This window comes from Acinonyx jubatus, chromosome B2 (assembly GCF_027475565.1).
Source record: "Acinonyx jubatus isolate Ajub_Pintada_27869175 chromosome B2, VMU_Ajub_asm_v1.0, whole genome shotgun sequence".
Lineage (NCBI taxonomy): Eukaryota > Metazoa > Chordata > Mammalia > Carnivora > Felidae > Acinonyx > Acinonyx jubatus.
The window spans coordinates 137,383,644-137,408,857 of record NC_069385.1 but is presented as its reverse complement, the minus strand read 5'-3'; the positions used below and the strand labels follow the sequence as shown (position 1 = coordinate 137,408,857).

Below are 25,214 nucleotides of genomic sequence, written 5' to 3'. Positions count from 1 at the left end.
CCGTGACAAAGACACCAGCACACCACGGGAGGGGGTGATTTAATAAGACTCTGCTGGCAGATTGCTAAAATGCTTCTCGGGGTCATAATTCACAAATACTAGCTCTGTAGACGTGTGGTTCCTTGATGGTGTGAATCTTAAAAATAGCAGTACATTTTCGGTAACCCGTGTGAGGGCACGTCATGACACCATCAAACATGTGTAGATAGTATAGCCTTGTTGTCCCTTAATGCTTCAATGCAGTCTTTTAGCCAGTAGAAATACCTGGGATAGTATGCAAGAACCAGAATGGGTTCTGGCCTGGTGGGAACAGTATAATTCTTTTCATCAGTTGGAAAATAGAGTCTAATAACTAACTATGTTAAAAAAAAAATGAGCCAGGAGATTTTTTGGTTTTTTTGTTTGTTTGTTTGTAAGTCGTACTCGGTTGCATGAGTAATTTTCCAAGGACTGGACGGTTCTGTAGGAGGAGGTGGTAATTGAATGCAGTCTTAGCTCTTATGGATTTTAGAATTAATGTTACTTTTAGGCGAGTCTTGGGTAATTATAAAAATCTGGAATGAATTTATTTTTTTATATATTTTTACAAAATTATTAAATTTTTTTAAATGTTTATTTATTTTTGAGAGACAGAGTGTGAGCAGGGGAGGGGCAGAGAGAGAAGACAGACACAGAATCTGAAGAAGGCTCTAGGCTCTGAGCTGTCGGCACAGAGCCCAACATGGGGCTTGAACCCACAAACAGTGAGATCATGACCTGAGCTGAAGTCAGACGCTTAACTGACTGAGCCACCCAGGCTCCCCTGTAATGAATTTAAAAAGCTAAAAAAGAACCCCATCTAGCTAAAGATAAAAATGCTTACAAAGGCATGTGCAAAAATCTGCATGTAATTATTTGCACATATACATTTATATGTTTGTATTAATATTTTTCTAGTGCAGCACGCATGTGTATGTATAAATATAGTGTAACAATATACTATAGTGTAGTATATGATATAGCATAGGATTACAGTAGGCACCCTCTATAGAACTAGGGTTAGAAGAGCCTTTTATGGACCAGCTGTTTGATTTAGAGCTTTATCATTTGTAGTGACATTTTCCGTGGTCATGTTTTTGGCTTGAAATAATCAGCACTTACAGTAATGAGGCTGAAGTGTGAGTGTCTGTCTAATGTTCTGCCTCTTACCATTTTGCGCAGAGACAGATCTATGTTGAAAGATACGTATGTGCCTGTTAAGAAGCTTCAAATATGAAGTGAAGAAGCTACAGATGACACTTTGTTGCAGTTCTGTGCATTGTCTCAAAAAACACGCCTTAAAAATTTGGAAACTAGAAAAATCTTGGCAAATGCAGCCTAAGAGTGTAGCCGATTTAAAAGCTGCGTTTGAGTGTTCTGAGTACTGTTCTGTGACAGCTCTTACTGTAGGAATTGGCACCAGCTAAGAAAATTTACAGTTTAATACTTTAGAGCAAATAATTGCTTAAGATGCTTTAAATAGCACAGGAAATGTATCGAGTGTTTACTTGACATTTGTTATATTGAACACTAATACTGAAACAGATTCTTTGACCACAGAGAATGCCAGTGTAGGTGGGGTGGGGGTAGATGGGAGACAGAGGCAGGCAAAAACCAGCCAGCATGATTATCTAAAAATTAAATGGCAAATGAGTTTTTCACGATAGAGAGATACCAGGAGAGAGGAAAAAAAAAAGCTCATTTGTTCAATCAAGTAGTCTTCAAGTATGGTAGCAGAAAGCAAAATGAAACAACTCCCAGAGATTAGATTTCTCTTGGTTTTAAGGCACGAATCTTGCCCACAGCCGCCTCCACCAGGGGTCAAAGCCTCCCAAGCTATTGGTTGGTCTGGTTTATTTTTTAAGGTCCCGAAAGCCAGAGGAATGACCTCTCTTTTTATAAAAAAAAAAAACAAAAAACACAAAAACCCAAAACCTCTCTTGTTATCTGTTTAATCTGCACATGCTTGTGAATGTTTTTTTTTAATGACAGCTTTAGTGCTCTCCTTTCTCAGTGCTGCTCAGTACTTGTGATGTCTTCCTCCCTGAATGCATCTCGCCCTCCAGAGTCCTCTCTTCACCCTCGCCAGGCACTAAGTTTCCGCGTTTATGCGGGTCTCAGAATGGAGTCTCTTGTAGTGAGGCTCTTAGGCGCAGGACGTTTCTTTTTGCTCAGACTGTTTACCATGCATTGTGATTCAGCTGTATCTAACGGGAAAAAATAGGGTATATTTTAGGCTCCTAAACCCTCTCCCATTCATATGTATTTGAGTCAGTTATACTCTGTTTTAAAGGGGGTTTTAAATGCGTATGTAAAAAACGAATTGGCCTGTGTGATAGGTCCAGGAATGTGAAATTGTGCAATATTAATGAAATTTGTAAAAGCTTCTTCCTTCTATCTTGTCAACATGAGCTGCTTTTAAGCACTCCAGGGAATTTTGAAAATAGCAATCAGAAGTCAAAACTTCACCAGGCAGGATGGCCCAGCACCCAGAACACTCAGCAGCAAAGAGGCTATATTTATGGCTTTTCCACCGACTTGAGATTTGACCTTGAATAAATCATGTTTAACTTCTCTATGCTTCAATTAACTTCTGAAAGATATGTGTGGTTGTGTATAGCCAGTGGGGAGGCAATCGCCGAAGTTCACAAAAAAGGAAAACTTGGAGGAGATTTTTATTGGAAAAGAGCAGCGAGCACGAATGTGAGCCTTGCAGGGTGCTGTTCACAAAAGTCTTAGTACACATGGCTCCTAAGGAAGGTAGGAGGTTTCTTATAGTGGTCTTCCTGTATTTTGTAGAATTAAAAAATATGTATAGGCATTGTTTTACCCTCTGACTCAGAAAGCTTTGTGTTCATACACCCTTTTCTCTAAGTTCCCCCCATGAAAGGGATTCTCATTTACCATGTTGTAATTCAGATTATAATCGAGCAGTACCACAGTTCACTTGATGACACAGAGCCATTTCATTTTATTTTTTTTAAAAGGAATTCTAAGGTCCTATTCATTTAAAAGCTCACTTCTTTTAGTCTGTTCCTACCCCTGAGATCATCTAACTGGCTTTTCATTTACTGGGGAAGAAAAGAAGAAAAATAACCAACGCTGATGAAGTCCTGATATGTGCCGAACACACTGCTAAGCGCTTGGTCCTTAAGTATTCCGCGTGATTTATACTCAAAGGGCCTGTCTCCCCTTCCCGGTGCATCAGGGCCTGACTGCCAGGGCCAGAATCCATAAGAGACATTAAAATATAGCCATTGCGATTGATAATCAAAAGGAGGTGCTTTTTTGGTTGAAGGTACCCAGAGTGCCACATGGTCACACGAGGCGGTGGGATCTCAGCGAACCAGTAGCTGACAGGTGGTCCCCTCCCCCCCGCCCCCCCCCCACTTGCTGACCTTCCCAGCATCAGGTGGCAGCGAGCTTACATAATAGCGCCAAACCACATCACCCTGGTCAAGCCACTGTAGTTACTGCCTCATTTGAGTTACGTTGTTGTAAAGAGGACTTAGGTCCCAGAAGTCGAAGTGCCTTAAATTTGAAGGAAAGGCCACGAGCTTTCAACGCTTACTAAGATCCTGACTCCGGAGTCGGAGATGGTGTTTGGGGTGAGTAAGTCTACAGTCCACAGCTCCCCGTATAGGGGAGAGAACGTTTCAGAGTAAGCCAGAGAAAGACTATAGGTTTAACACAGCACCCGTGACTCACTTTCTCTTTGCTCTCTCTGTCCAGCCGTTATTCATTTACTGCTAACCCCACAGGAAGGTTCCTTTTGATGTTTTCCTCTGGCTGCTTTGCAAAAAATATAAACACACAACTTGGGAGAATAGGGCGAGAGACAGAGAAGAGACAGAGGTCACAACTTTTAATCCTGGTTCTACTGATAACGAATTCTGTGACCAGATACTTTGCACAGCACGGGAAGGTGTCTTTGAAATGCATTCTGGGTTGCCAGATGGCAGCCATCACTCAGGAGAAGGGCTTGTCTCAGAGTTTCTCAGACGGCCGCCATATTGGATTGCTGAGGTACCTAAGGAACCATCCATGTGGATCAGCTCTTACAGACTTTTGGAAGTAACCCTGGAGGTGTGACAGCAGCCTGCAGAATCTTTAGCAATTACAACTGATTTGTCAGAAAGGGAACCAGAAGGAATCAGAGCCCTGTGATGGGGGATGAGGTCCTAAGCTATTCCGAAGCTGCTATCCAAGCTTGTTGGGAGCTTATGCTGTGTGGTCGGTTGTAGTTGGGTTTGCCAGAGTTGTGATATCTCCTTAATTTGAATACCAGCCCTGCTCACTTGGCCTGCTCACTTACTCTCTCTGCCTCAGTTTTTTTCCTCTGGAAAGTGGGGATCGTAACCTGGTCAGGATGAAATAAATCAATACGTGCCCTCTATGCACTTGGCAGCTGGTAAATGCTGTTCGTGCTTTACCCTATCATTATGTTTTTGTTCTCCTTTAGAGTTTTCTAATTTGTTTGTGTAGCATTTAGGGCAAGATACCAGGCATTTGGAAGATGGCAGACGTAGGGTTGGTGAGAGGCTGCCTGAGGGTGGCAGAGAGCGTGGGCCAATCCTGGTGTCTACCCCGGGTCTCCAACGTTGTCTGTACATATGTTTCTGAACACCAGGCTTGCTCGTTTTATTCCCTGAGCCCTCCACCTTCACCTCTCAGTGTTCTGTTCCACTGTGGACGTCTGGCATGAGCCTCCCCTTTTCCAGGACAGAACGGTGTCCCCAGCTGTTTCAGCCCAAACCAGTCTGCCTCCCTACTGCCCTTAGTTTTATCACAGCAGTTATTGCCTTGCTTGGTTACTCAGATGTCTTGCTTCCCATGTGACTGGAGGTTCGTGCCACCTCTCGGCACCCAGGGCGGTGAGGCAGAAAGAGCAAGGGGCAGGGACCAGGGGGCGGGGGTGGGGGGGATGGTGGTGATGGGGACACACTCTCTTCTCTCCAATGCACTCATTGTGCTCGAGGCATTTGGTCCCTAATCCTCAGAGCCTGCTCAGGTAGGGGCTGGACCTTGAGCTTCTTCCCTCGCAGCTTCATTTTAGAGTACTAAATGGTGAATAACGACGTGTCAAATAAATGAACAAATGTCCTTTCTCAAGCTGTGCCATTATGATGGCTGGGGTTATTTTCATACCCAATAGCATCTCTGCTTGGTGAATGGAGGAAATGGTCTATATGATGAACTTTTCACTTCCATCGGACGGAGGTTTTGTTAATTTTGATCCTTTCGGGGTCTGAATTTGTATCCACGTCGGACTTAAATACAGTCATTTGTCTATGAGAAAAGATTCTCTGTGCTAAAAAGCAGCACAGAGAATATCACAGACTACTAAATGTTAAGAGTACATAATAAGAAAGGAAAAGAGTACCTAAGAAGTCACTTTAGAAGTTCTTGTTTGAGGGGCCCCTTGGTGGCTCAGTTGGTTGGACATCTGACTCTTGATTTTGGCTCAGGTCGTGAGCTCACAGTTCATGGGTTCGAGCCCTGCGTTGGGATTCTCTCTCTCCCCCTCTCTCTGCCACCCCCCCCCCAATTGCTTTTTCTGTCTCTCAAAATAAGCAAAAAGAAAAGTTCTTGTTTGCATGCTTCCTAGTGTATTTCATATATTAGACCACATATATAATTATATAATATTAATATGTAAGTTCTCATAGTCTAATCATTAAATAATTCATTAATCATTTTGAAATTTTCCTCTAAGTAGTTAACAGATTTAAATTTTTATTTCTTTTTAAAAGTTCATAATTTGGACTTGTTTTCTTAGTCATGTTAGGTGTCTTGTCTGAACCAAACGTGCCGAGCACATTATTTTTTGGTATATTAGGGGAATTCATATATATATAGTGGTTGAAATGTTCAGCATCCTGTCTTTGGAATTACTTGGATGTTTCATTTATTCCTTTTTTCTCATATCTTTAAAATTTTTTTTTTACATTTATTTATTTTTGAGAGACAGAGAGACAGAGAGAGAGAGAGAGAGAGAGAGAGAGAGAGAGAGAGAGCATGAGTGGGGGAGGGGCAGAGAGAGAGGGAGACACAGAATCCAAAGAAGGCTCCAGGCTCCAAGCTGTCAGCACAGAGCCCGACGCAGGGCTCGAACCCACAGACTGTGAGATCGTGACCTGAGCTGAAGTTGGAGCCCAACTGCTGAGCCACCCAGGCGCCCCTCCTTTTTTCTAATAGCTATGCCCAGATTCAAAATTGCTTGCTCTTTTATCGTATTTAAAGTGTGTGTTTACTTTATGGTTTTACAGATATTTGAAAATTTTAAACAATTGTGAAAGACTTTGAACTTACTGATCATAATTTACCGGGAACAGAGGGAGGGAGGGAAGGAGGAGAGAGAGAGAGATGGAACAGAATTTGGCCACTTATCTATGTTTGTAACCATCTTTGTACATATTATAACATCAGAGCAGTGGCTTCGTAATTGAGAAAAATTTGGGGGAATAAACCACTGTTTTTTTCAAACTATTACTACTTCCTGGAAGAGAGAGCTTTTGAAATATTATTTGTTATACTAGTTCAAACCAAGGAGGGAGCATGTTCACTGTCTAATTAGGCTCCATATGGCTTGAACTCTTGGGACATCTACCTGAAATAGGACCCTGTTAAGAAATTATTCTGTGTCATACATAATCAGGTTCAGGAGGTCTTAGACATTTGCATTTTAGAATGATAATTGGCATCATCCTCAAAGACAAGTTCCACAAACTTAGATGTTTTCAGTTTAGCAGCAACACCAAGATATATATGGAATCTTTTATTTTAAAAAAGGGTTCCATGTGATCAGCAGTTGAAGAAAATGTATTTAAAAAAAAATTTTAATGTCTATTTTTGAGAGAGAGAGAAAGACAGAGTATGCGTGGGGGAGGAGCAGAGAGAGAGGGAGACACAGAATCCGAAACAGGCTCAGGCTCTGAGCTGTCAGCACAGAGCCCGACGCGGGGCTCAAACTCATGGACTGCGAGATTATGACCTGAGCTGAAGTCGGATGCTTAACCGACTGAGCCACCCAGGCGGTCCCTTTAACGTTTATTTTTGAGAGAGAGTGTGAGCGGGGCAGGGGCAGAGAGACAAGGAGACACAGAATCCGAAGCAGCTCCAGGCTCTGAGCTGACAGCACAGAGCCCGACGTGGGGCTCGAACTCACAAACCATGAGATCATGACCTGAGCCGAAGTCAGGCACTTAATCGACTGAGCCACCCAGGCACCCCTGAAGAAAAGATTTTTTAAATGTTAGTGGGACTCCCCACCCCCAACTTTTTGTGGTTCACAGAGTATAAGAAGGTTCTTTTTAGTATTTTATTTTAATCCAGTGATTGAAGTTTTTTATGTTATGACCAGAAGGAAAAATGTATGTGGGGAGGAGGCCTTGGAGGAACAAGAGGTCAGGAGGGTACAGAAACATCAGCTGCCTTTATTTACCAAATATTTACCAATCATTTGTATTTGCTCCTTGTTTACTTGGATCTGAGTTGATAAAAATAAGGTCTGTATTTATTGAGTTTTCTCTCTTAGAAATGCTTAGGCTTCACTTTGGTGTTTGTTTTTTTTTTTTTCCTTCTTTTAAAATGGTGCAGAAAAATGTCGCAATAAATGTAGTCCATTTGTAGGGATGGTTCCCTCCCTTATCTGGGCAGAAATACCGTTAGAAGAGAGAATGTGGGAGTAGGTACTGGCCAAATATGTACACTGGGTGCAAGTGATGATTGACCTCATTGATTGGAGAAAGGAAGAAAAATAGTTTAAAACGATTTTTCACAGGATATTTCAACGAAGATGTTTTTCTGAACGCAGATTCTGATTTGAAAACTGGACTGAGCTGTGGTTTGTTTCTTCTGAACAAATTTGCCTTGAATTGAAGGGGGGAGAGTGTTTCTTAAGCCTCCATATCTTTAGGCAGTGAGTCATTTCCATGCTGTTGAGACATTTTCTAGCCTTTCTTGCCGTGTAGTTCATGCTTTTCTCTGGATGTTTTGACTCCTTAAGAAACTCGCAATAACAAATTAACAATCACACTCCTCTGGAATGAAAACATGGGGTAGTGGAGTAAGAAATAGCAGATCTGGAAATCTGAATAAACAGAAATACTCAGCTTTCATACTCAGGCTCTAAAGAAGGAGTCCAGTGTTGTCCAGGTACTAGCAAGATGCAACATTTAAAGCAATAAAACAAAACAGAACCAAAAACCAAAAACCGAAAAAAAACCCCAAAGCCCTACAAGAATGTGCTGTCCGTCTTCATTATCCAAGAGACTGTGATACAAAACCATACGGCACTTTTACTCTTCAAAATTTAATCGGTAATTCTTATTTGTAGTCATCTGACCTTCCTTCCCTCCCTGTGGACCCTAAGTTAGTTAACACATTGGTCTCAATAAAATGAGCTGTATTGGGTTGGGAACCCCACCTTGGCCTGGACTTCTCCATTTCCTCTAGCACCTGGGCCCAGGCCTTGGTGGGAAGGACTTGAATCAGCACTGCTGAGAGACAGTGCTTCCCGAGCTGAGCATTGCACATCCATGTATCAGCCTGGTCTGTCCCATTCGCTGTCCCATTGGAATTTTTAGATGGGAGCCAGGTAGTAAACAGACCGCTCCAGTGGCTACTTCTGCCCTATTGATGTGGTTCCTTGTTCCGGTCGTGTGGATGGAGTAAACTTTACAACCTCCCAGCGTGAACCCTTGGTCTGCTAAGAGGCCTCTGTCAGGAAAGATACGGTCGGTCACTCTTTTCATCACCGTGCATGCTTGGAAAAAAACTTTGATGCCCACAGAATCCGAAAGCCTTGGGGCTCTGGATTTCGCGTTCGCCAGGAAGGCAATTGAAACGCTTGCTGAGATTTCATGGACTTTCTGTCGATTCTTAACTCCCGGGTTGGGGCTCGGAATTTCGTTTTTCCTCCTCACCTGTTTCAGATTCTCATGAAGTTTGTCCATACTTGGCCTTGAGTCAGCTGAAAGGGAGTGCCGTTCATTTTGTGCTCAGGACAATGAAGCTCTTTCCTCACCTGTCTGGAATAGCTGATTGGGCTAAACTTCTAGTCTGAGGCATGTGAGTCAGACAGAGGCAAAGATTTAAATGTTATTAACATGAGAAAAATCTTTTGAACGTGAAGTCATCGTGCTTGAGGTTACTTTGAACCCTCCTCATAGTCTTTTTTATGATTTGTACCAGAATCAACATGCTTCGGTTTTATGCTAAAAAACACCGTGGAGTAAAAATGGGCACAAACTGGAAATTACATGGTGGCCAGAAACTTTCATATTAGAGAAATGTTAATACTGCAATAAATATTTAGTGAAGCTGCTTGACTCATGAGCGGTTTCTTTTAATGGTTTTTGGGTTCAGGAATTTTGTTTTATTTTAATTTTATTTTTTTAATTTCCATCCAAGTTAGTTAGCATCTAGTGCAACAATGATTTCAGGAGTAGATTCCTTAATGCCGCTGACCCATTTAGCCCATCCCCCCTCCCAGACCCCCTCCAGTAACCCTCTCTTCATTCTCCCTATGTAAGAGTCTCTTATGTTTTGTCCCCCTCCCTGTTTTTATATTATTTTTGCTTCCCTTCCCTTGTGTTCATCTGTTCTGTGTCTTCAAGTTGGGTTCAGGAATTTTTAAGTCAGATGCTTTGTAATTTAAATTAACTTCTAAGCAAGGAAGTACACTATGTCATTAATTAAAAATACATATATAGTTAGAAGTTAAAATTGTGTAATTATCTTAATGCTCCAGAGCATCTTTTCTGACTACACATTGGAACTTATTCTGTTGAATGCAGGGATTTGTCCAGAAAAGCTTAAGGAAATTCAGCCTACGCAGGAAAATTTGCTAGATTTATAAATAAAAGGTTTGGCTAAAGGGATGATACATGACACAATTTTATTTTATCTACAAAAGATCGTATTTGAGTGTTTTTCTCTTGGTCCTTCTTTTAGGATTAAGTAATAATTTGGTTGCTCTAGAGCAGTAAGATTTTTGTAAACTGTGGGTAATTGAACTCATTTTAGCTGCATCAGGGTTGACTACCTTTTAACGAATCCCCAAAAGGTATCTTTTTTATAAAGTGCAAATGTCCCCAGAGATAGCACATGTGAGATGCTGAAGTAGGAAAGAAAGATAATATAAGTATGCCATCTGTTTCTTGAAGGAATGACCTCTTCTATATTGAAAAGTAATGTTAAAGAATTCAAAGTTTCGAATTTTTAGTGGAAATCATTTATAAATCATGGCACTGACTTTTAATCCTTAGCAGAATTCTTCTTTATTTCTAAGAAGCTTACATAAATGTTTATATAAATGTAGCCTTAAATATTTTAACATGTCTTCTTCTTCTTCTTCTTCTTCTTCTTCTTCTTCTTCTTCTTCTTCTTCTTCTTTTTTTTTGAGAACATAGAGAGACAGAGCATGAGCAGGGGAGGGGCACAGAGAGATAGGAAGATAGATACAGAATCTGAAGCAGGCTCCAGGCTCTGAGCTGTCAGCATGGAGCCTGACGTGGGGCTCCAACTCATGAACCGTCTGATTGTGACCTGAGCCAAAGTCGGACACTCAACCGAATGAGCCACCCGGGTGCCCCTAACCTTAAATATTTTAAATGTAGCATACCAGCATTATTTAAAGACAACATTATGCATGATAATGCACAATGTTTTTACATAAAAACGCTTTATACCTTCTTTGGAAGAAAAATCTTCCTTTTTTTTTTTTAAGGAAAAAAAAAAAAGCTCCTGAACATAACGCCTTTTGGAGCAGAGTAGGAAACTCGTATTGTTGTGCTGTGTACATGCAATGAGGGAAGTAACAGTGTCTGCTCGGCTTTAGCAAGTTAGATGCTTCAACTTCCTCAAGAAGCTGAGTTACAGAACCTACATTCTTTTTTTTTTTTTTTTTAAACGTTTTATTTATTTTTGAGACAGGGAGAGACAGAGCATGAACGGGAGAGGGTCAGAGAGAGAGGGAGACACAGAATCTGAAACAGGCTCCAGGCTCTGAGCGGTCAGCACAGAGCCCGACGCGGGGCTCGAACTCACGGACCGCGAGATCATGACCTGAGCCGAAGTCGGCCGCCCAAACGACTGAGCCACCCAGGCGCCCCGAGAACCTACATTGTTATTGCAGAAGTATGATTAGTGTTTGGTGAGGCTGATATAGAGTCAGGTGTGGTAACGGTAATGACTCAGAGGCTTTGTCATTTGACGTATTTTCTCTGTGTAATTTTAGACTTTTCCTGTTATTTTGGAATTTTTTTTTCATTATTTACTAGGGGTTCAGCACCCACAGAGCCAAGAAAAGCAATTGTTACAGGGCTCAGTGTACAGAATCAGTTTTGTTGAACAAAAAGGGAGAAACAAAAAATCTTGTTTTTAATTAGGCTTATCCATTTAAATGTATTATTTTTCCTCATCACTCCACACACGCCCAACATAAAAGTACATTTTGGATTTAAAAGAGAACAAGAAGAGGGGCGCCTGGGTGGCTCAGTCGGTTGAGCCTCCAATTTTGGCTCGCGGTCCGTGAGTTCGAGCCCCGCGTCGGGCTCTGTGCTGACCGCCTGGAGCCCGGAGCCTGCTTCGGATTGTGGGTCTCCCTCTCTCTCTGCTCCTCCCCCGCTCATGCTCTGTCTCTCTCTTTCTCTCTCTCTCTCTCTCTCTCTCAAAAATAAACATTTAAAAAATACTAAATAAATAAAAATAAAAGAGAACAAGATGTTTTAGTAAAATGGAAAGTTCAAGATTCTTTGTTTCTTGTACCTTCCCCAGCCATTCCCGCCGGTTGGAGCCTGGGCCCGTGGGGGGCGCCGGGCAGCTGCGGTTGATAAGGGCACATCCCCTCGCTGGTTCACAGCGCGCAGACAGTAGGGAGAATCCCTAACGGGAGCCTGGGATCCTTACCACCCGTCTTGCATTCCCCCCACCTCAGCTGGCGCGGCCTGGTTCGTGGGGTGACCGGGGGAGGGGGCCGTGTGACAGAGCTCGTTTGCCTGGCGCCACGCTAAGGTGGTCGGGAGTCTTCACTCCTGCTCGCAGGGCTCTTGGGAGCTCCCGTGGCTCCAAGTGACCGACTCACAACAGAGTGACGTCACACGGGCGTGCGTTTTTCTGGGGAGACGGGTGCAGCTTTCGTCAGATCCCCAAAGGATTGTGTGTCCCTCAGAAGGTCAGTAAGAGGCTCTCGTTTACAATGAAGAGATATACAGCCCTTTGTGGAGAGGATATTAAGGCTGAGGTACAGAGAGCAGGCCATAGGCTACCTTTTTTGTTCTATCAAAACGGCCCACGGCACAGTCCCACCAAGCTGGCCCCGCACGCATCCCCGGGAGGTACTTAAACCAATTTGTGTACTTTGAAATAATGGGAAAAGCCACGTCTCAGGGCTCGTAGCATCTGCATTTTGAGCCGACGAGATGCTGCACCCTTGTTCGCTGTAGCTCCGCGTTTTTCTTGTATTGGAAATTGCCCAGTGTGAGACAAATGAGCTGCATTTGGGAAAATGTGTGCATGATCGAGTGAAGACGGTAATAGCAATCTTTAGACAACTGGCTTCTAGTTTACATTCGTATTAAGAACTGTGCGGAGCCAGAAGACTTAACGTGGTATGGAAATAAGGATCTGGTTATCCGCTCGATGTGTCAAGCACAACTCTCCTGTACCTTTACGTTCGCACAACACTTGACAGTTTGCAAAACTGAGCTTAGATGTACAGCTGATAAGGGCAGATGTTCCTTGTCTGGATTCTAGCTGTTCTCACCATGCCGGCCCCGTACCTGGCCTGCCCCATATCTGCAGAAATCTTTTGTTGGGCAAATTACCTCGGTAGCTTCTCAGAGCAGTCCTGGGGACATAGACACAGCGACTTTTAGCGTTCCTCTCTACAGACTCAGGGAGGGCAGATATTTACCTGAGGTCACAAGGCTGCTGGGGAAGGCATTGAAACTTCTCCTTTACACAGTGCTTTACCTTGATCTAGATAATGAAAGTGCAAAAGCCACCTTTTGACGAACTGAGTTTTCACAGAAGAGGATTAGGGAGTGCTTGTAACCCTCAGATAGTCTCAAAAACAATAGGAGCCTGCTTGGTTAAACAGGGAGAAAAGCTGAAGGTAATACGTCTTGTTGGTGTTATCAAGTCAGGCTTTTTTTTTTTTTTTAATGTTTATTTATTTTTGAGAGATGAGAGAGACCGAGCACGAGGAGGGGGAGAGGCAGAGAGAGAGGGAGACACAGAATCCAAAGCAGGCTCCAGGTTCTGAGCTGTCAGCACAGAGCCTGATGCGGGCCTCGAACCCACGAACCGTGAGATCATGACCTGAGCAGAAGTCAGTTTGCTCAACCGACAGAGCCACCCAGGCGCCCCAAGTCAGGCTTTTATAATTAGTGGAAGAAAAGGAAGATAGTTTATTCATTCCCATCCAACCAGATACTTATTGACTGGCCCTACGCTGGGCCAAGCGTAGTTGTATGCACTGGGGTTATAACAGGGAACGGATGTTGTATAGGTCCCTGCCCTCAGAGAGCTTACCTCCTCACTGGGGACACTGACCACAGAGTAAGCCTGTGCATTTCCAGAGAAACAAAGAGAACAAGGTATGGTAGGGGAGAGAGAATGATGGCGACAGGGAGAGGGATTGTTTGGGTAGGATGCGGCATTTGTTCAGAGGCTGTGACTTATGATGTACAGAAGCCAGCACTGGAAGATTGGGATGGTGACGGAGGGGTGGGACGTGAGAATCTGGAGTAGAGCCTTCCCTGTTGAGAGAATGGCCAGGCTAAGGCCTTGAGGTCAGAAGGAGACTTTGAGTCTGGAGCTAGACGCAGAAGGTCTTGGATTTCGTTCTAGATGGGATGGGAGAATTCGTTTCCTTGGGCAGCCCTAACAAATTTGTCACAAACTTGGTGGCTTAAAACGGCAGAAATTTGTCCTGTCATTGTTCCAAAGAGCACAAGTCAGAAATCAGGATGTCTATAGGGCCGTACTCCCTCTGAAGTCTCCAGGGGAGAGTCTGTCCTTCCCTGGTCCATCTTCCTGTGTCTCCAACATTGCTTGACTATTGGGAGTATCACTCCAGTCTCTGCCTCTGTCTTCACATGGCCTCTTCCTCTGTGTCTGTGCCCTGGTTTTTTGTTTGTTTGTTTGTTTGTTTGTTTGTTTTTTCTGTCTCTTTTGAGGACACTGGTCATTGGACTTAGGGCCCATGCAGATAACCCGGGATGATCTCATCTCAAGATCCTTAACCCTATTACGGGTTCTAGGATGTCTGTCTGCAATCCACCTTTCAGGAACCACTGAGTTCCCTAATGGCTCCCATGACAGGAACCACTGAGGGTGTTTAAGCAGAGGGAGGATGGCATCCACTGTATTTGAAAAGGATGGCTCTGGTGATATGGGGAAATGGTTACAGGCAATGAAGAATCCACCAGGGTGACCATCTGGGAAGCTATCTCAGTGATCCAGGCAGGGGCAGCGATGGAAAGAAATGGGTAGATTTCTGTCTGCCTCACGGGTGACACAGAGGGAGTTTGTCGATGGAGTAAGTAGCAAGGAAGGAAAAGAGAAAGGTGCAGGGGGGCAGTGCCTGTCACCCAGAAGGGGGAAAGCTGGTTTAGGACCAGGTTGGTGCAGCAGTGGTGACATCCGGAGTTCTGTTTTGGACATGCGAACTGTGAACAATGGAGATGTATTTGGACATATGTAGCAAGATGCAAGTTTGAGCTTTGTCAGCCTAGACATGGTTAGCGTCTGACGCCCTCACTTCCACCTCCCTAAGGGGAGGGTTTTCATGGAGCAGAGACGGTGACTCAGTCCATTAGTATGACCATCACAGACTGATGACCACCTGGTATTTCGATCAGGGCCAGAAGAAGAAGGCAAGCCAGTAAGACGGGGCCATGAGGAGAATCTGGCTCAGCTCTCGCCGGCTGTCATAAAGGCCGTGTGTGGTTGGCTGTTATTTCGTAAATATCATCGTTTCCTTTGAAATCTTATATTCTAAGCCCGGCAGGCCTGATTGGCAGAGTCACTGATTTTTCTAGTTTGGGATGATGTGCTTATTCTTAAAGCCATCCTCATTTATTAACCTACATTCATTTTTTTTTTTTAATTTCAGTGCTCCAATCAATAATTATTTCTCTTGACAGTATTTGACAGCCTGCTACTACATTTAGCTGTTTAGCGTGAATGCAAAAGGTGATCTCTCAATTTGCACAAATGGAGTAAAGTTGGTCTTTTATCCTGTGCTTTGGGGGAATCTGGAAATACAGGCGTGTTTACTCTGCCCTGGGGGAGTTTTTGAGGTAGGAATACTTAATACTTTTCTATATGAGAAGATAGAGAGCTGCAGGGCACTAAAATTTTCTGTTGTGTGGCGTTTTGCTGATGTTGTAAGATTCACTTGAAAGGCTGGATTTCTCTTAATTGGAATTGATAATGTGAGGTCAGCCACAAAATTTGTACTCATGGTGTGCCAGGCACTGCGATAAATGGGATGGGAGATTATACCCAGTCCTTAAGAAGTAGAGTGGACAGCGGGGGGGGGGGGAATACCCCCCAAACCAAAACAAAACCAAAAAGCCCCAAAAAACGCCACCTCTAAAATGATGATGCCTAGAAATACATAGAAGATGAGAGTTTTATCTTGCTATGTACATGCACTTATGATGGTCCTGCCTGGAAATCCCAAGTGACAGATGAGGAACAAAAGTGCATGATTATCCTCGTATGGATACATCACGTGCACACACGTATGTGGGCATGTTACGGTCAAGGGCAAACCTATCTAAAGACCAAACAGCAGGGGGAAATGTTCTTTCTCACCCCAATTGCAGTGTTAAACCTCTTCTCAGTTCTCTGCTGTAGCTGTGCGTTTACGTCTTGGTAACTTACCAGCGAGCACATAATATTTAATTCCTGGTTGGATCGTGCAACCAGACAGTCCATTCCCAGAGAAACAGTGCGAAATGTGGAAGTAAGTGTTTTCCTTGAGAACTAGCAGCTTCCTTGCAAGCGCTTCTTCTGTGAGTATGAGAATGACCTCTAGGGTAGAAGTTCTGGAACAGAGGGAGGAGAGCAGATTGGGTCACAGTTCACAGGAAAGGAGGGGCTTGGTTCTTCCTCGCAGAGTCTGCCCTTAGCTCTGATGGCCCTCCTTGGGCTGGGGGCGTTGGGCCTCACACATCCTGGCATGATTTAGGGAAGCAGGTAGTGACCTTCTCGTGCCCTCTCTTTCATTTTGCCCCGGGCATATTAATAGAAAAAAAAAAAATTCACTGTTACATTTTTGTGGCTAAAACTTTTCCAACTCCCGTACTGAGCCTTTGTTTTTCAGCTTAGTAGGACAAAAGGGCTAGCATTTTCTGGACATCATTAAGCCTTCACCATGCTTTAGGTTTCTTTCAAAAAAAAAAAAAAAAGAACGTAAACTCGATCGCGCCCGATTGTGGTAGCTCTACCGGGGCACCAACAGCTCTACCGGTAGCTGTTGGCTCTTACTAACTTCGCTCTGGTTTTTAGATGACTTCTTTAAATCTGGTGCTGGTTTCCAGTCCACATCCACTCACAGGGACGCAGACGTGAAACTTTGTCCCGAAGCATTGAGTTCTTTGGCCTGTTGTCCCAGGAGGTACTGGGGAAATCCGTCGAAAACGAGCAGACATGGAAGGGGTGTGTTAGCCGCTGCAGAGGGCCGCCCGATCTCCCCGCCCTGGTGGCCGCCTCGGCCCTTCAGCCCAGAGATGGTTGCAGGTCTGTGTCCAGGCCTCGCCACGCCGGACTCAGGGAGCTACGTCACGTGAGCCTGGCATGGCGTGGCTGTGCCAGGGAGTTAATTCACAACGCAAGACGTCATTTACGTATTCTTAGGTCCACTTGATCAGCACATTCTGTCTCTGGGTCCGGCCACGTGGGAATGTAAATAAATCCTAGCTGGAAGCTGCTTTATGGATTCATCCTGAGAAATTGCTACCTGGATGCAGGTAGCAGTCGTGTCTCGCACACGATGTTTCCTGAAGGGATATCGCGTGGAGGCAAGTGGTCGCTTGGTGAGCGGGGAGTCGAACAAGGGAGCGTGGTGTTACTGTTGAGTGGCCCCACGCTGGCACAGCCTGGTGCTCTGCTCATGGCAGGAGAAGCCTGGTGTCTCTAACGGGATCAGAAACGCTGATCAATGGCTACAAGTCCCAGGAGACCTCTCGGCAGGGTGGCCTTGCCAGTGAAGCTGACTCCCTCCCCCCAACAACCTTGGCATTAGCTTTAATGACTATACTTCCCTTTTGAGGACATCGTCTTTTCATCGGCTGCTGTCCAGGGCCCTGGGGGTAGGGGTGGTAATGGTGGGGATGATGCTTTTCTTTTTTCAGTTGGCTTTGTGCACATTCTAATCCACTACATCTTGTTCTTGCTGTAAACCTCTGACTACGCCATCCCTTTTCCCCATTTCCAGGTTCCCAGCGGGGAAAGAATAAGTCCCTTGGTGACTTTAGGATAAACATTCCACGAGTTATCCCTTCAGATCAAGCGCTGTGAGTGGCTTAGCAATATGGAGGCATTCGTCCAGAGCAGGGGTAGGCACGCTATGGCCTGCTGGCCAAATCCAGCCTGCCAGCTGTTTTTGTAAATAAAGTTTTATTGGAACGCAGCCATGCCCATTCATTGATCTGCCGTCTACGGGTGCTTTCGCACTACAACCACAGCCCTGAGTTAAGTAGTTGCGAAAGAGGCTGGAGGCCAGCACAGCCTGAAACACTTACTCTTGGGTCCTTTTCAGAACATGTTTGCCAACCCTGGTCTGTAGAATTTGCAAGTCATAATTGCTGCAAGTAGGAACTAGAAGTACCACCCCCCCCCCCCCCCCCCGCCTGCTGCCCCCCCCCCCCATTCAGTAAACAGATGGAGGGATCAGAGAAAGAATGTGACTTGCCTTAAGGTCACAGAGCTGGTTAGTGGGAGAGCTAGAAGCTGAATTCAAACCTTCTGGTTCCTAGTGTGAGTTTTTGGCCCCTACTTTTGGAGGAGGAGCACTGTGAGCTTTACCGTTTACAAGCCATCAGCCATTACAACATAACGAAATTTAGCTTCTTTCGTAGCCGGCCCTGCCTTCCAAACTGACTTCACCAGATAAAATCGCCAGCCAGGCTGGCATTGATATTCATTTATTAATCTTACAAATAATACCTCCCAGATCTAGGAACGGAGATAAGGGCTAGGGACATGGATGAACAAATAATGCCTTTACCCACAGGAAGTGTGGATGAGAATGGTCAGATATTTGCACGTTGTTTTTTGCAGGGTGTTCTGATAGGGCCATGCACAAAACAAGGCTGTGATCATGTAGAGGAAGGATGGTGTTAATTTGGCCTTAAGGAGGTAGTGGTGTTGTCAGAGTGGCTTCAAAGAATTAGAGATGTTTGAGCTGGGAGTCTTGCAGGCAGAGAAAGGCGGTAGAAATGGCCTGGGGCCCTCCAGGCATGAAGTTTGGGACTACTTGTCGACCATAGTGAGAGAGTTGGAAAGGTAGATTGGGGCCAAATTGTGGAGCCCATGGCATTTCATGATAAGGATGTGTAGTTTACATTCTGGAAGTTTCTGACCTATAGATTCCGGAACACGTGGGCAACCACAGTTCTTATAAAAGAGGGCCATCTTGAGCAGCATCTTTAGATTTAATAATTAATACCACAAATATAGAAACAGCTTTCTCCCCAATATATGTAGCTGGCTGATACTATGATTCATCAACCAAAAACTCATTGAAGTGTTATAAACTATAAATTTACACTATTTATTAATAAGTTGATAAATAATTATTATTAAATAACTTTATAATTCATTATAATTAAAAAATACTTCATTGATACTATTATAAATCAATAGCATCTTTTTGCTTATTGGATATTTTCTTGATCACTAGATACTGAATAAAAATAGATATTGACTAAAAGTAATTGCCCGAAGTGTCCAAAATTTTTGATTAAAAAATGTTAGGAACTGCCACTATTGACAGTCATGAAATTTTTTGAGTAAGTGAATGGCCCAGGTTCCAGAGTCAAGCTGCTACAAATTTCATTGGCTGTGTGACTTTGAGTATCAAGTTGTTTAATCTCTGCAAGCTTTAGAGTCTTTCCCTCTAAGGGCAACATTTGCCTTTTCAGATTGGTACAGAGATACCATAAATGTAGGAAAAGCCTGTAGCGAGAGGTTGGTGCCGAGTGATGCTTACTGGTTTTGGTGGTATGGGCAGATGTGCCTTAGATCTGACCCAATATGGAGGATGAGTCGACAGGGGGGAGTTGTAAGACCTTTTCGTTATCCAAGTGAGAAATAATGGAGGCCTGGATTAGGGCAGAGGAGGGGGCCTGGAGAGAATGGGAAAGTGTATACATCCACCTTCGGCAATGATGTGGAAAGCGAAAGAAGCCACTTCTGTTCATACCTAAAGAAAGGGACCGGGCAGAGATTAGAGTTTAGCGAAACCTAATGGCATGACTTCCTGGCACCGTATCCTGTGAATTATCTGGCAAGTTCCATGGCTCTTAATTCCTGGAATTGATCTAGATAAGAATTCACCCAGGGTAAATTTCTTTTATTAGTTTAATGAATTAATGAACTCCTCCCTGGAACATGTTGAAACTAGAATTAGCACAGAAGTACCTCCTTTCATTAGGATTTAGCAGAGCCCTGCCATTTAGCCTATACCCATACTAGAACTTTCAAAAGAATGTATACAAGGCAATGCGTGGCATATTCCAATTTTTAAAAAAAATGAGCTGAAATTTACATATTAAATATTTAAGCGCCTATGCTTAGAAAAAGTCAGACAGCATAAGTGTTAAGTGTCATCTGAGAGATTTTTATTTCCTTCTTTGTCATTTCTGTATTTTCCAAAATGAATATATGTATTTTTAATAAGTGCTAAAAAGGAAACCAACAACAGAAAGGAACAGATCAGAAGGGCTTCAGGGAATTTGCTGTTCCTGTCTTTTTGAGTAGCTGTTTACAAATGCTAGTGGTAATGGGTGCCTTCCCAACTGTGTCTCAATTCAGTCAGATGGTGTTCTATATCTAGGGATATGGGGGCTAGCTCATAAAGGTGGGTGGCAGTGAGAAATTAGAGTAGCAGTCATACGTGCCGATGGGGCCAGTCAAAATTTGACTATTACATTTTATTGAATTATTTTTAATGTGAAATTCGAGTCCAGGCTAAGACATATGATTTTTGTTATTTACCATCGTCTTTCAGTCTGCAGATTCTCACACGCGTGGGTGTTTCCGTACATGCATGGGCATACACCGCCGAGGTGCCGCAACGTTCACCGTGAGCAGCGACAACACAGATCCAGAAATCAGGAAATGGGGGGTCTGGTCTCAGCTCTGTTACTTGGTTTTGTAATAGGCTTGACTAAGTCACTAGGCTCCCTGAGCCCAGATTCTTTATGTGTGAGTGAGGAATAATCGGTAAGAGTTCTGACCACCTCACAGGGGTATTTTGGAAATCCATTTTGAACGGATTATAAAATGCCATGCATATGAGTTGTTTTCAGTGCTGGCTTGGCTGCTCGTCAGCGTCGTGGTTATGGACACGTGATGGCAGCTCTCTGGACCCCAGTGCGATAAACTCCAGATGACCTTGCTGTCCATCCAGCACAGAGAGGTGGGGTTCAGAGATGGTGGGTCAGAAAGGCTTGCCCTGGGGGCAGGTGGTTTCCTAACTGAGCAGGCGTCAGAATCACCTGGAGGGCTTGTGCTACCACTGATCCCTGCCTCCCCCTCAGGGTTTCTGATTATATAGAGTGAGGCCTGAGAATATTCATTTTTTAAGTAGGCAGAATCCAGTGTGGAACTTGAACTCAGGACCTGGAGATCGAGACCCGAGCTGAGATCAAGAGTCAGACACTTAACCGACTGACCCACTTGATCTCACCCGAGAATATGCATTTCCGACACATCCCCCATGATACTGGTGCTGCTGTCCCAGAGGCCGCACTTGAAGGGTGAGGGCGGGTAGCGGGCAGGTGGGCGAACTGTACACGCTGTGAAAAAGCACGTCGCTGAATTACTCAGTATTCACTACCCCCTCCCATGCACGCACGCCAAAATCACCCAAACTGGATGTTTTCTGAGATTTCGTTCCTTTTCCTGAATGTTTGGTTCTCTCATGACGCCTCAGCCTGTGGAAACACAAAGTGACTTTTGGATCAAGCAGTTCTTGCCCACGTAACCCTACGGAACATCGGCAAACTTACTACCCCCCATCAGCTCAGAACGCGGACACGATTGTATTCATACGTGTGTGTGCACCAGAGGCCAGTGATGTCTTTGGCTCTGTTCTCCTTTTTAAAAATGCAGTGAGTAAGCTAATTTTGTAGGAATGTCTCAGAAAGCTATTCCTGTAAACCCAGCATTGTTAAGCTGAGATAGAGGAAGCAGCACTGATGAGCGCAGTGTAGACGACTAATCGTGTAGACGACCCTCCAGATTCAGAAGGTTTGGACAGGAACCCTCTGACTCATCCCTTATGGCTCTGGTGTGTGGTAACGTTTAATTTTCTCCCGTGGCATCTCTTTTTTCAGCCAGGGTTAATACTTCTATGCGATTCTTTCACTGGAGGGGATGAGTAAGCGGGGAAGAGTTGGCATTCATTGCTTCATCAACTGTGTGTGTGAGTCATCTCCCGCTTGTCTTATTAATTCAACTGGAAGGAGGGGAAATGTTATCTCTGGTTCCTGAGGCCAGTTTGGGCTTCAGTTAACTAGGAGACTCCCTCGAGGGACTCGTGATCGTAGGTTCATTCACTTACTAAGGGAATGAATAGATTGTGAATCTCATTACTGTAGCATGTATACATAAGTGATATAAATGGCGAACTTACGGTAACATCGAGATGTTTATTGATGATCAGGCGCCACAGGCAGGATGTTAGCTCCGGGAGGGTATTCTATGAAAGGTGGTGGACTTAAAAAAAAAAAAAAGGATGAGTTCAGATTCATACCTTCACTGAATGCCTCTCTTCTTGCTTCTGATTTGATTAACAGAGTTGTTGAGGGAAGAAGAGGACAATTTCCAAATAAAATAGCCTCGGATCCTTGTTTGGATTTAATGTGGTAGCCGGGCTATTTTGAAACACAGTTCTATGTTTCTTAGTTTCTACTTCTAATGCTCAGTTCACTCGTGTCTTCCTGTTTGGCTTGTACCTTCCCCTTCTGACTCAGTTTTCTCTGTTTCTCTTCTTACTCTGCCAGACCACTATTGTGCCTCTGCCTTTGGCTTTTCTCGCTTACCGGCTCCCTTGTATGGCCTTTTTTACTGAAGCATGTCTCTGTTCACTGTTTCTTTATCCCCAGGCAGACCCTCCAGATGGAAGGTTCGTCTTTTCTTTTAATGAATACATTTCATTTTGATGCGGACAGAATTTACATACACTGAAATACAACATCTATCTTAAAGGTGCAGTCCAATGAGTTTTGATAAATGGGTGCCTCTGCTTAGCACCCCAATCTGGATGTAGGATGGTTCCATCACTCCAGAGAGTCTTTATTCCTCCTTCCTGTCAATTCCCATGGCCCCGTATCCAGCCCCTGACTTCTTATACCATAATGAGTTTTGTCTGTTCTCAGACTCCATACAAATGGAATCATTCAGTGTGTGTTTTCTTGTAAATGCCTTCTTTTGTTCAACACATTTTTGAGATTCACCCTCATTGTTGCATGCATCGAGACTTCATTATTTTTTAAAATGCTGGCCAGTATTCCACTGTGTGTGGATGCTACAGTTTATCCATTCACCTGTTCACAGATATGTGGGTTGTTTTCACATTTTGACTGTTGTGAAGAGAATAGCTGTAAATGCTCTTGTACAAGTCTTTTTGTGGATATATGTTTTTATTTTTCTTTGGAGTGGATGACGTGGGACATAGGGTAAGGTGTGTAACTTTGTAAGAAACTTCTCATGAAGCAAGTGGTTGTAGCAATTGTATGCTCCCTCCAGAAGGGTATTAAAGTCCCAGTCACTCCTAATCCTACCAATCTTTATTGTTCTCGTTCTTTTTAATTTTAGCTATTCTAGTGGCTACATGAAGTATCACATGGTTTTAATTGCATTTCCTGATGGCTAATGATGTTGAGCACCCCCCCCCTTTTTTTAAAATATGGTTTTTGGCCATATGTTTAGTGTCTGTTCCAGTCCCTTGACCGTTTAAAAAAATTGAGTTGGTTGCCTTTTTTTTTGGATGTGTAAGCGTTCTATATATATCCTGGATATAAGTCCTTTGTCTGATATATGTATGACCACATATCCCCCCAGTGTTATCTCTGGTTCCTTTTTTCATTTTTTAACTGCATTTTTGGATAAGGAGTTTTTAATATTAATGAATTGTAATATATAATCTATTAAGGTACATATATTTTTTCTGTGTCTTTACAGCTTTTTGCTTACCCTCTGGTTACTAAGATATTCTACTGTTTTCTCCCAGAAGCTTTTAAATTTAGCTTTACTATTTAAATATATGACCTATCTCAAATTAGTTTTTAATGTACGGTGTGAGGTAGGGATCAAGATTCAACATTGTTTGCATACATTTATTGGAATGTATGAAACAGTTATGGAAAATACTTTCTGTCCTCATCAAATTGCCTTTGTTAGAACTCAAGTGACCGTCTTTGTTTTGTTTCAAGACTCTTCAATTCCATTGATCCACATGCTGTACTAATGTCAGTACTGTACTGACTTGATTAAAATGGCTTTGTTGCAAGGCTGCAGTGTGAGTCCTCTAACTTTGTTCTTTCTCAAGATTATTTTGGGCGTTCTAGCTTTTTAGAATTCCGTATACATTTTAGCATTGACTTGGAATTAAAAAAAATGCTTTTTAAGTGCACTTTTGGTGATGGGCACAGGGTATAACACTGCATGTTAACTAACTGGAATTAAAATAAGAACTTAAAAACCAAACAAAATAAAACAAATTGTACGGCTAACAACAAATTCTTTTAGAAGTTTGTTTGGATTGCATTGAACTATGAGAAATCAACTTGAGGACAATTGACCTATTAACAATTTTGAGAACTTCCAATCTGAAAATATACTATATCTCTCTGTGCTTTTATTTATTAATTTCTCTCAATAACATTTCCCCATTTTTGCAGAGGTATTGAATGGCGTTTTTTTTTTAGTAAAACTTAACTGTATTTTATGTTTTTTGATGCTATAATAAATTTATTTTTTATAGAATCTCATTTTCAAAATTTTTAATGTTTAGATAAGAAATACAACTGATTTTTGTTACTTGACCTTGTATCTTATGGACTGCTAAATTCACTTACTAGTGGGGGCACATAACCATGTTCCTTACCTTAAGGGGAACACCCTTTCACCGTTAACTGTGATGTTAACTCTGAGTTTATCATAGTTGTCCTTGATTGGCTTGAAGACGTTTCCTTCTATTCCTGATTTTCTGAGGGATGTTTATTTATTTGTTGCTACCAGCAAAGGATTTTGAATTTCATGTAGTTCTTTTTTTGCATCTAATAAGATGTCCTATAGCTTTTCTCCTCTATATGGTGAATTACATTGATTGATTTTAAATGTTAAACTAACCTTCAGTTTCTGGGATCAGAAAAAGTTACTGATAGTTATCACTATTCTTTTTACCTATTCTCTTAATATCTTATTATGTATATTTACAACTGGGACCATTAAGAATATTTATCCCTATGGGGCACCCGGGTGGCTCAGTCGGTTAAGTGTCCCACTTTGGCTCAGGTCACGATCTTGTGGTTTGTGAGATGAAGCCTCGCATTGGGCTCACGTTGGGCTTGCGTCGGGCTCTGTGCTGACAGCTCGGAGCCTGGCGTTTGCTTCGGATTCTGTGTCTCCCTCTCTCTCTGCCCCTCTCCCCGCTTGTGCTCTGTCTCTCTTTCTCTCTCTCAAAAATAAATAAACATTTTTTAAAAAGATTAAAAAAAGAATATTTATCTCTAATTTTCTTCCCTTGTATAGTATTTACTAGGTTTATTAAGTGTTGGTGTTATGTTGGCCTCATAAAATGTGTGACAGACTATTGCTGTCTTCACCATTTTCTAAAATAATTTTTTGTGATATTTTATTTCTTTTTAAAAAGATGTGCAATTCAGTAGTGAAACCATTGGGCCTAGAGTTTTCTTGGTGCAAAGGTTCTAAAAGTATGACACTGT

The 25,214-nt window shown here is 43.0% G+C and overlaps 1 protein-coding gene across 16 annotated transcripts in view; it reads left to right on the top strand.

Moving 5' to 3' along the window:
- ATXN1 (ataxin 1) overlaps positions 1–25,214 on the top strand; it is a 415,717-nt gene that overhangs the window by 28,497 nt on the left and 362,006 nt on the right. Inside the window, exon 1 of one of the 16 annotated variants that reach the window (XM_053223190.1) lies at positions 20,828–21,553. The exons of the other annotated variants lie outside the window; for them this stretch is intronic. The gene's annotated coding sequence lies outside the window, so the exon portion shown is untranslated. Of the gene's footprint in view, positions 1–20,827; positions 21,554–25,214 lie in introns of those variants that run through there. 16 annotated transcript variants of the gene reach the window in all.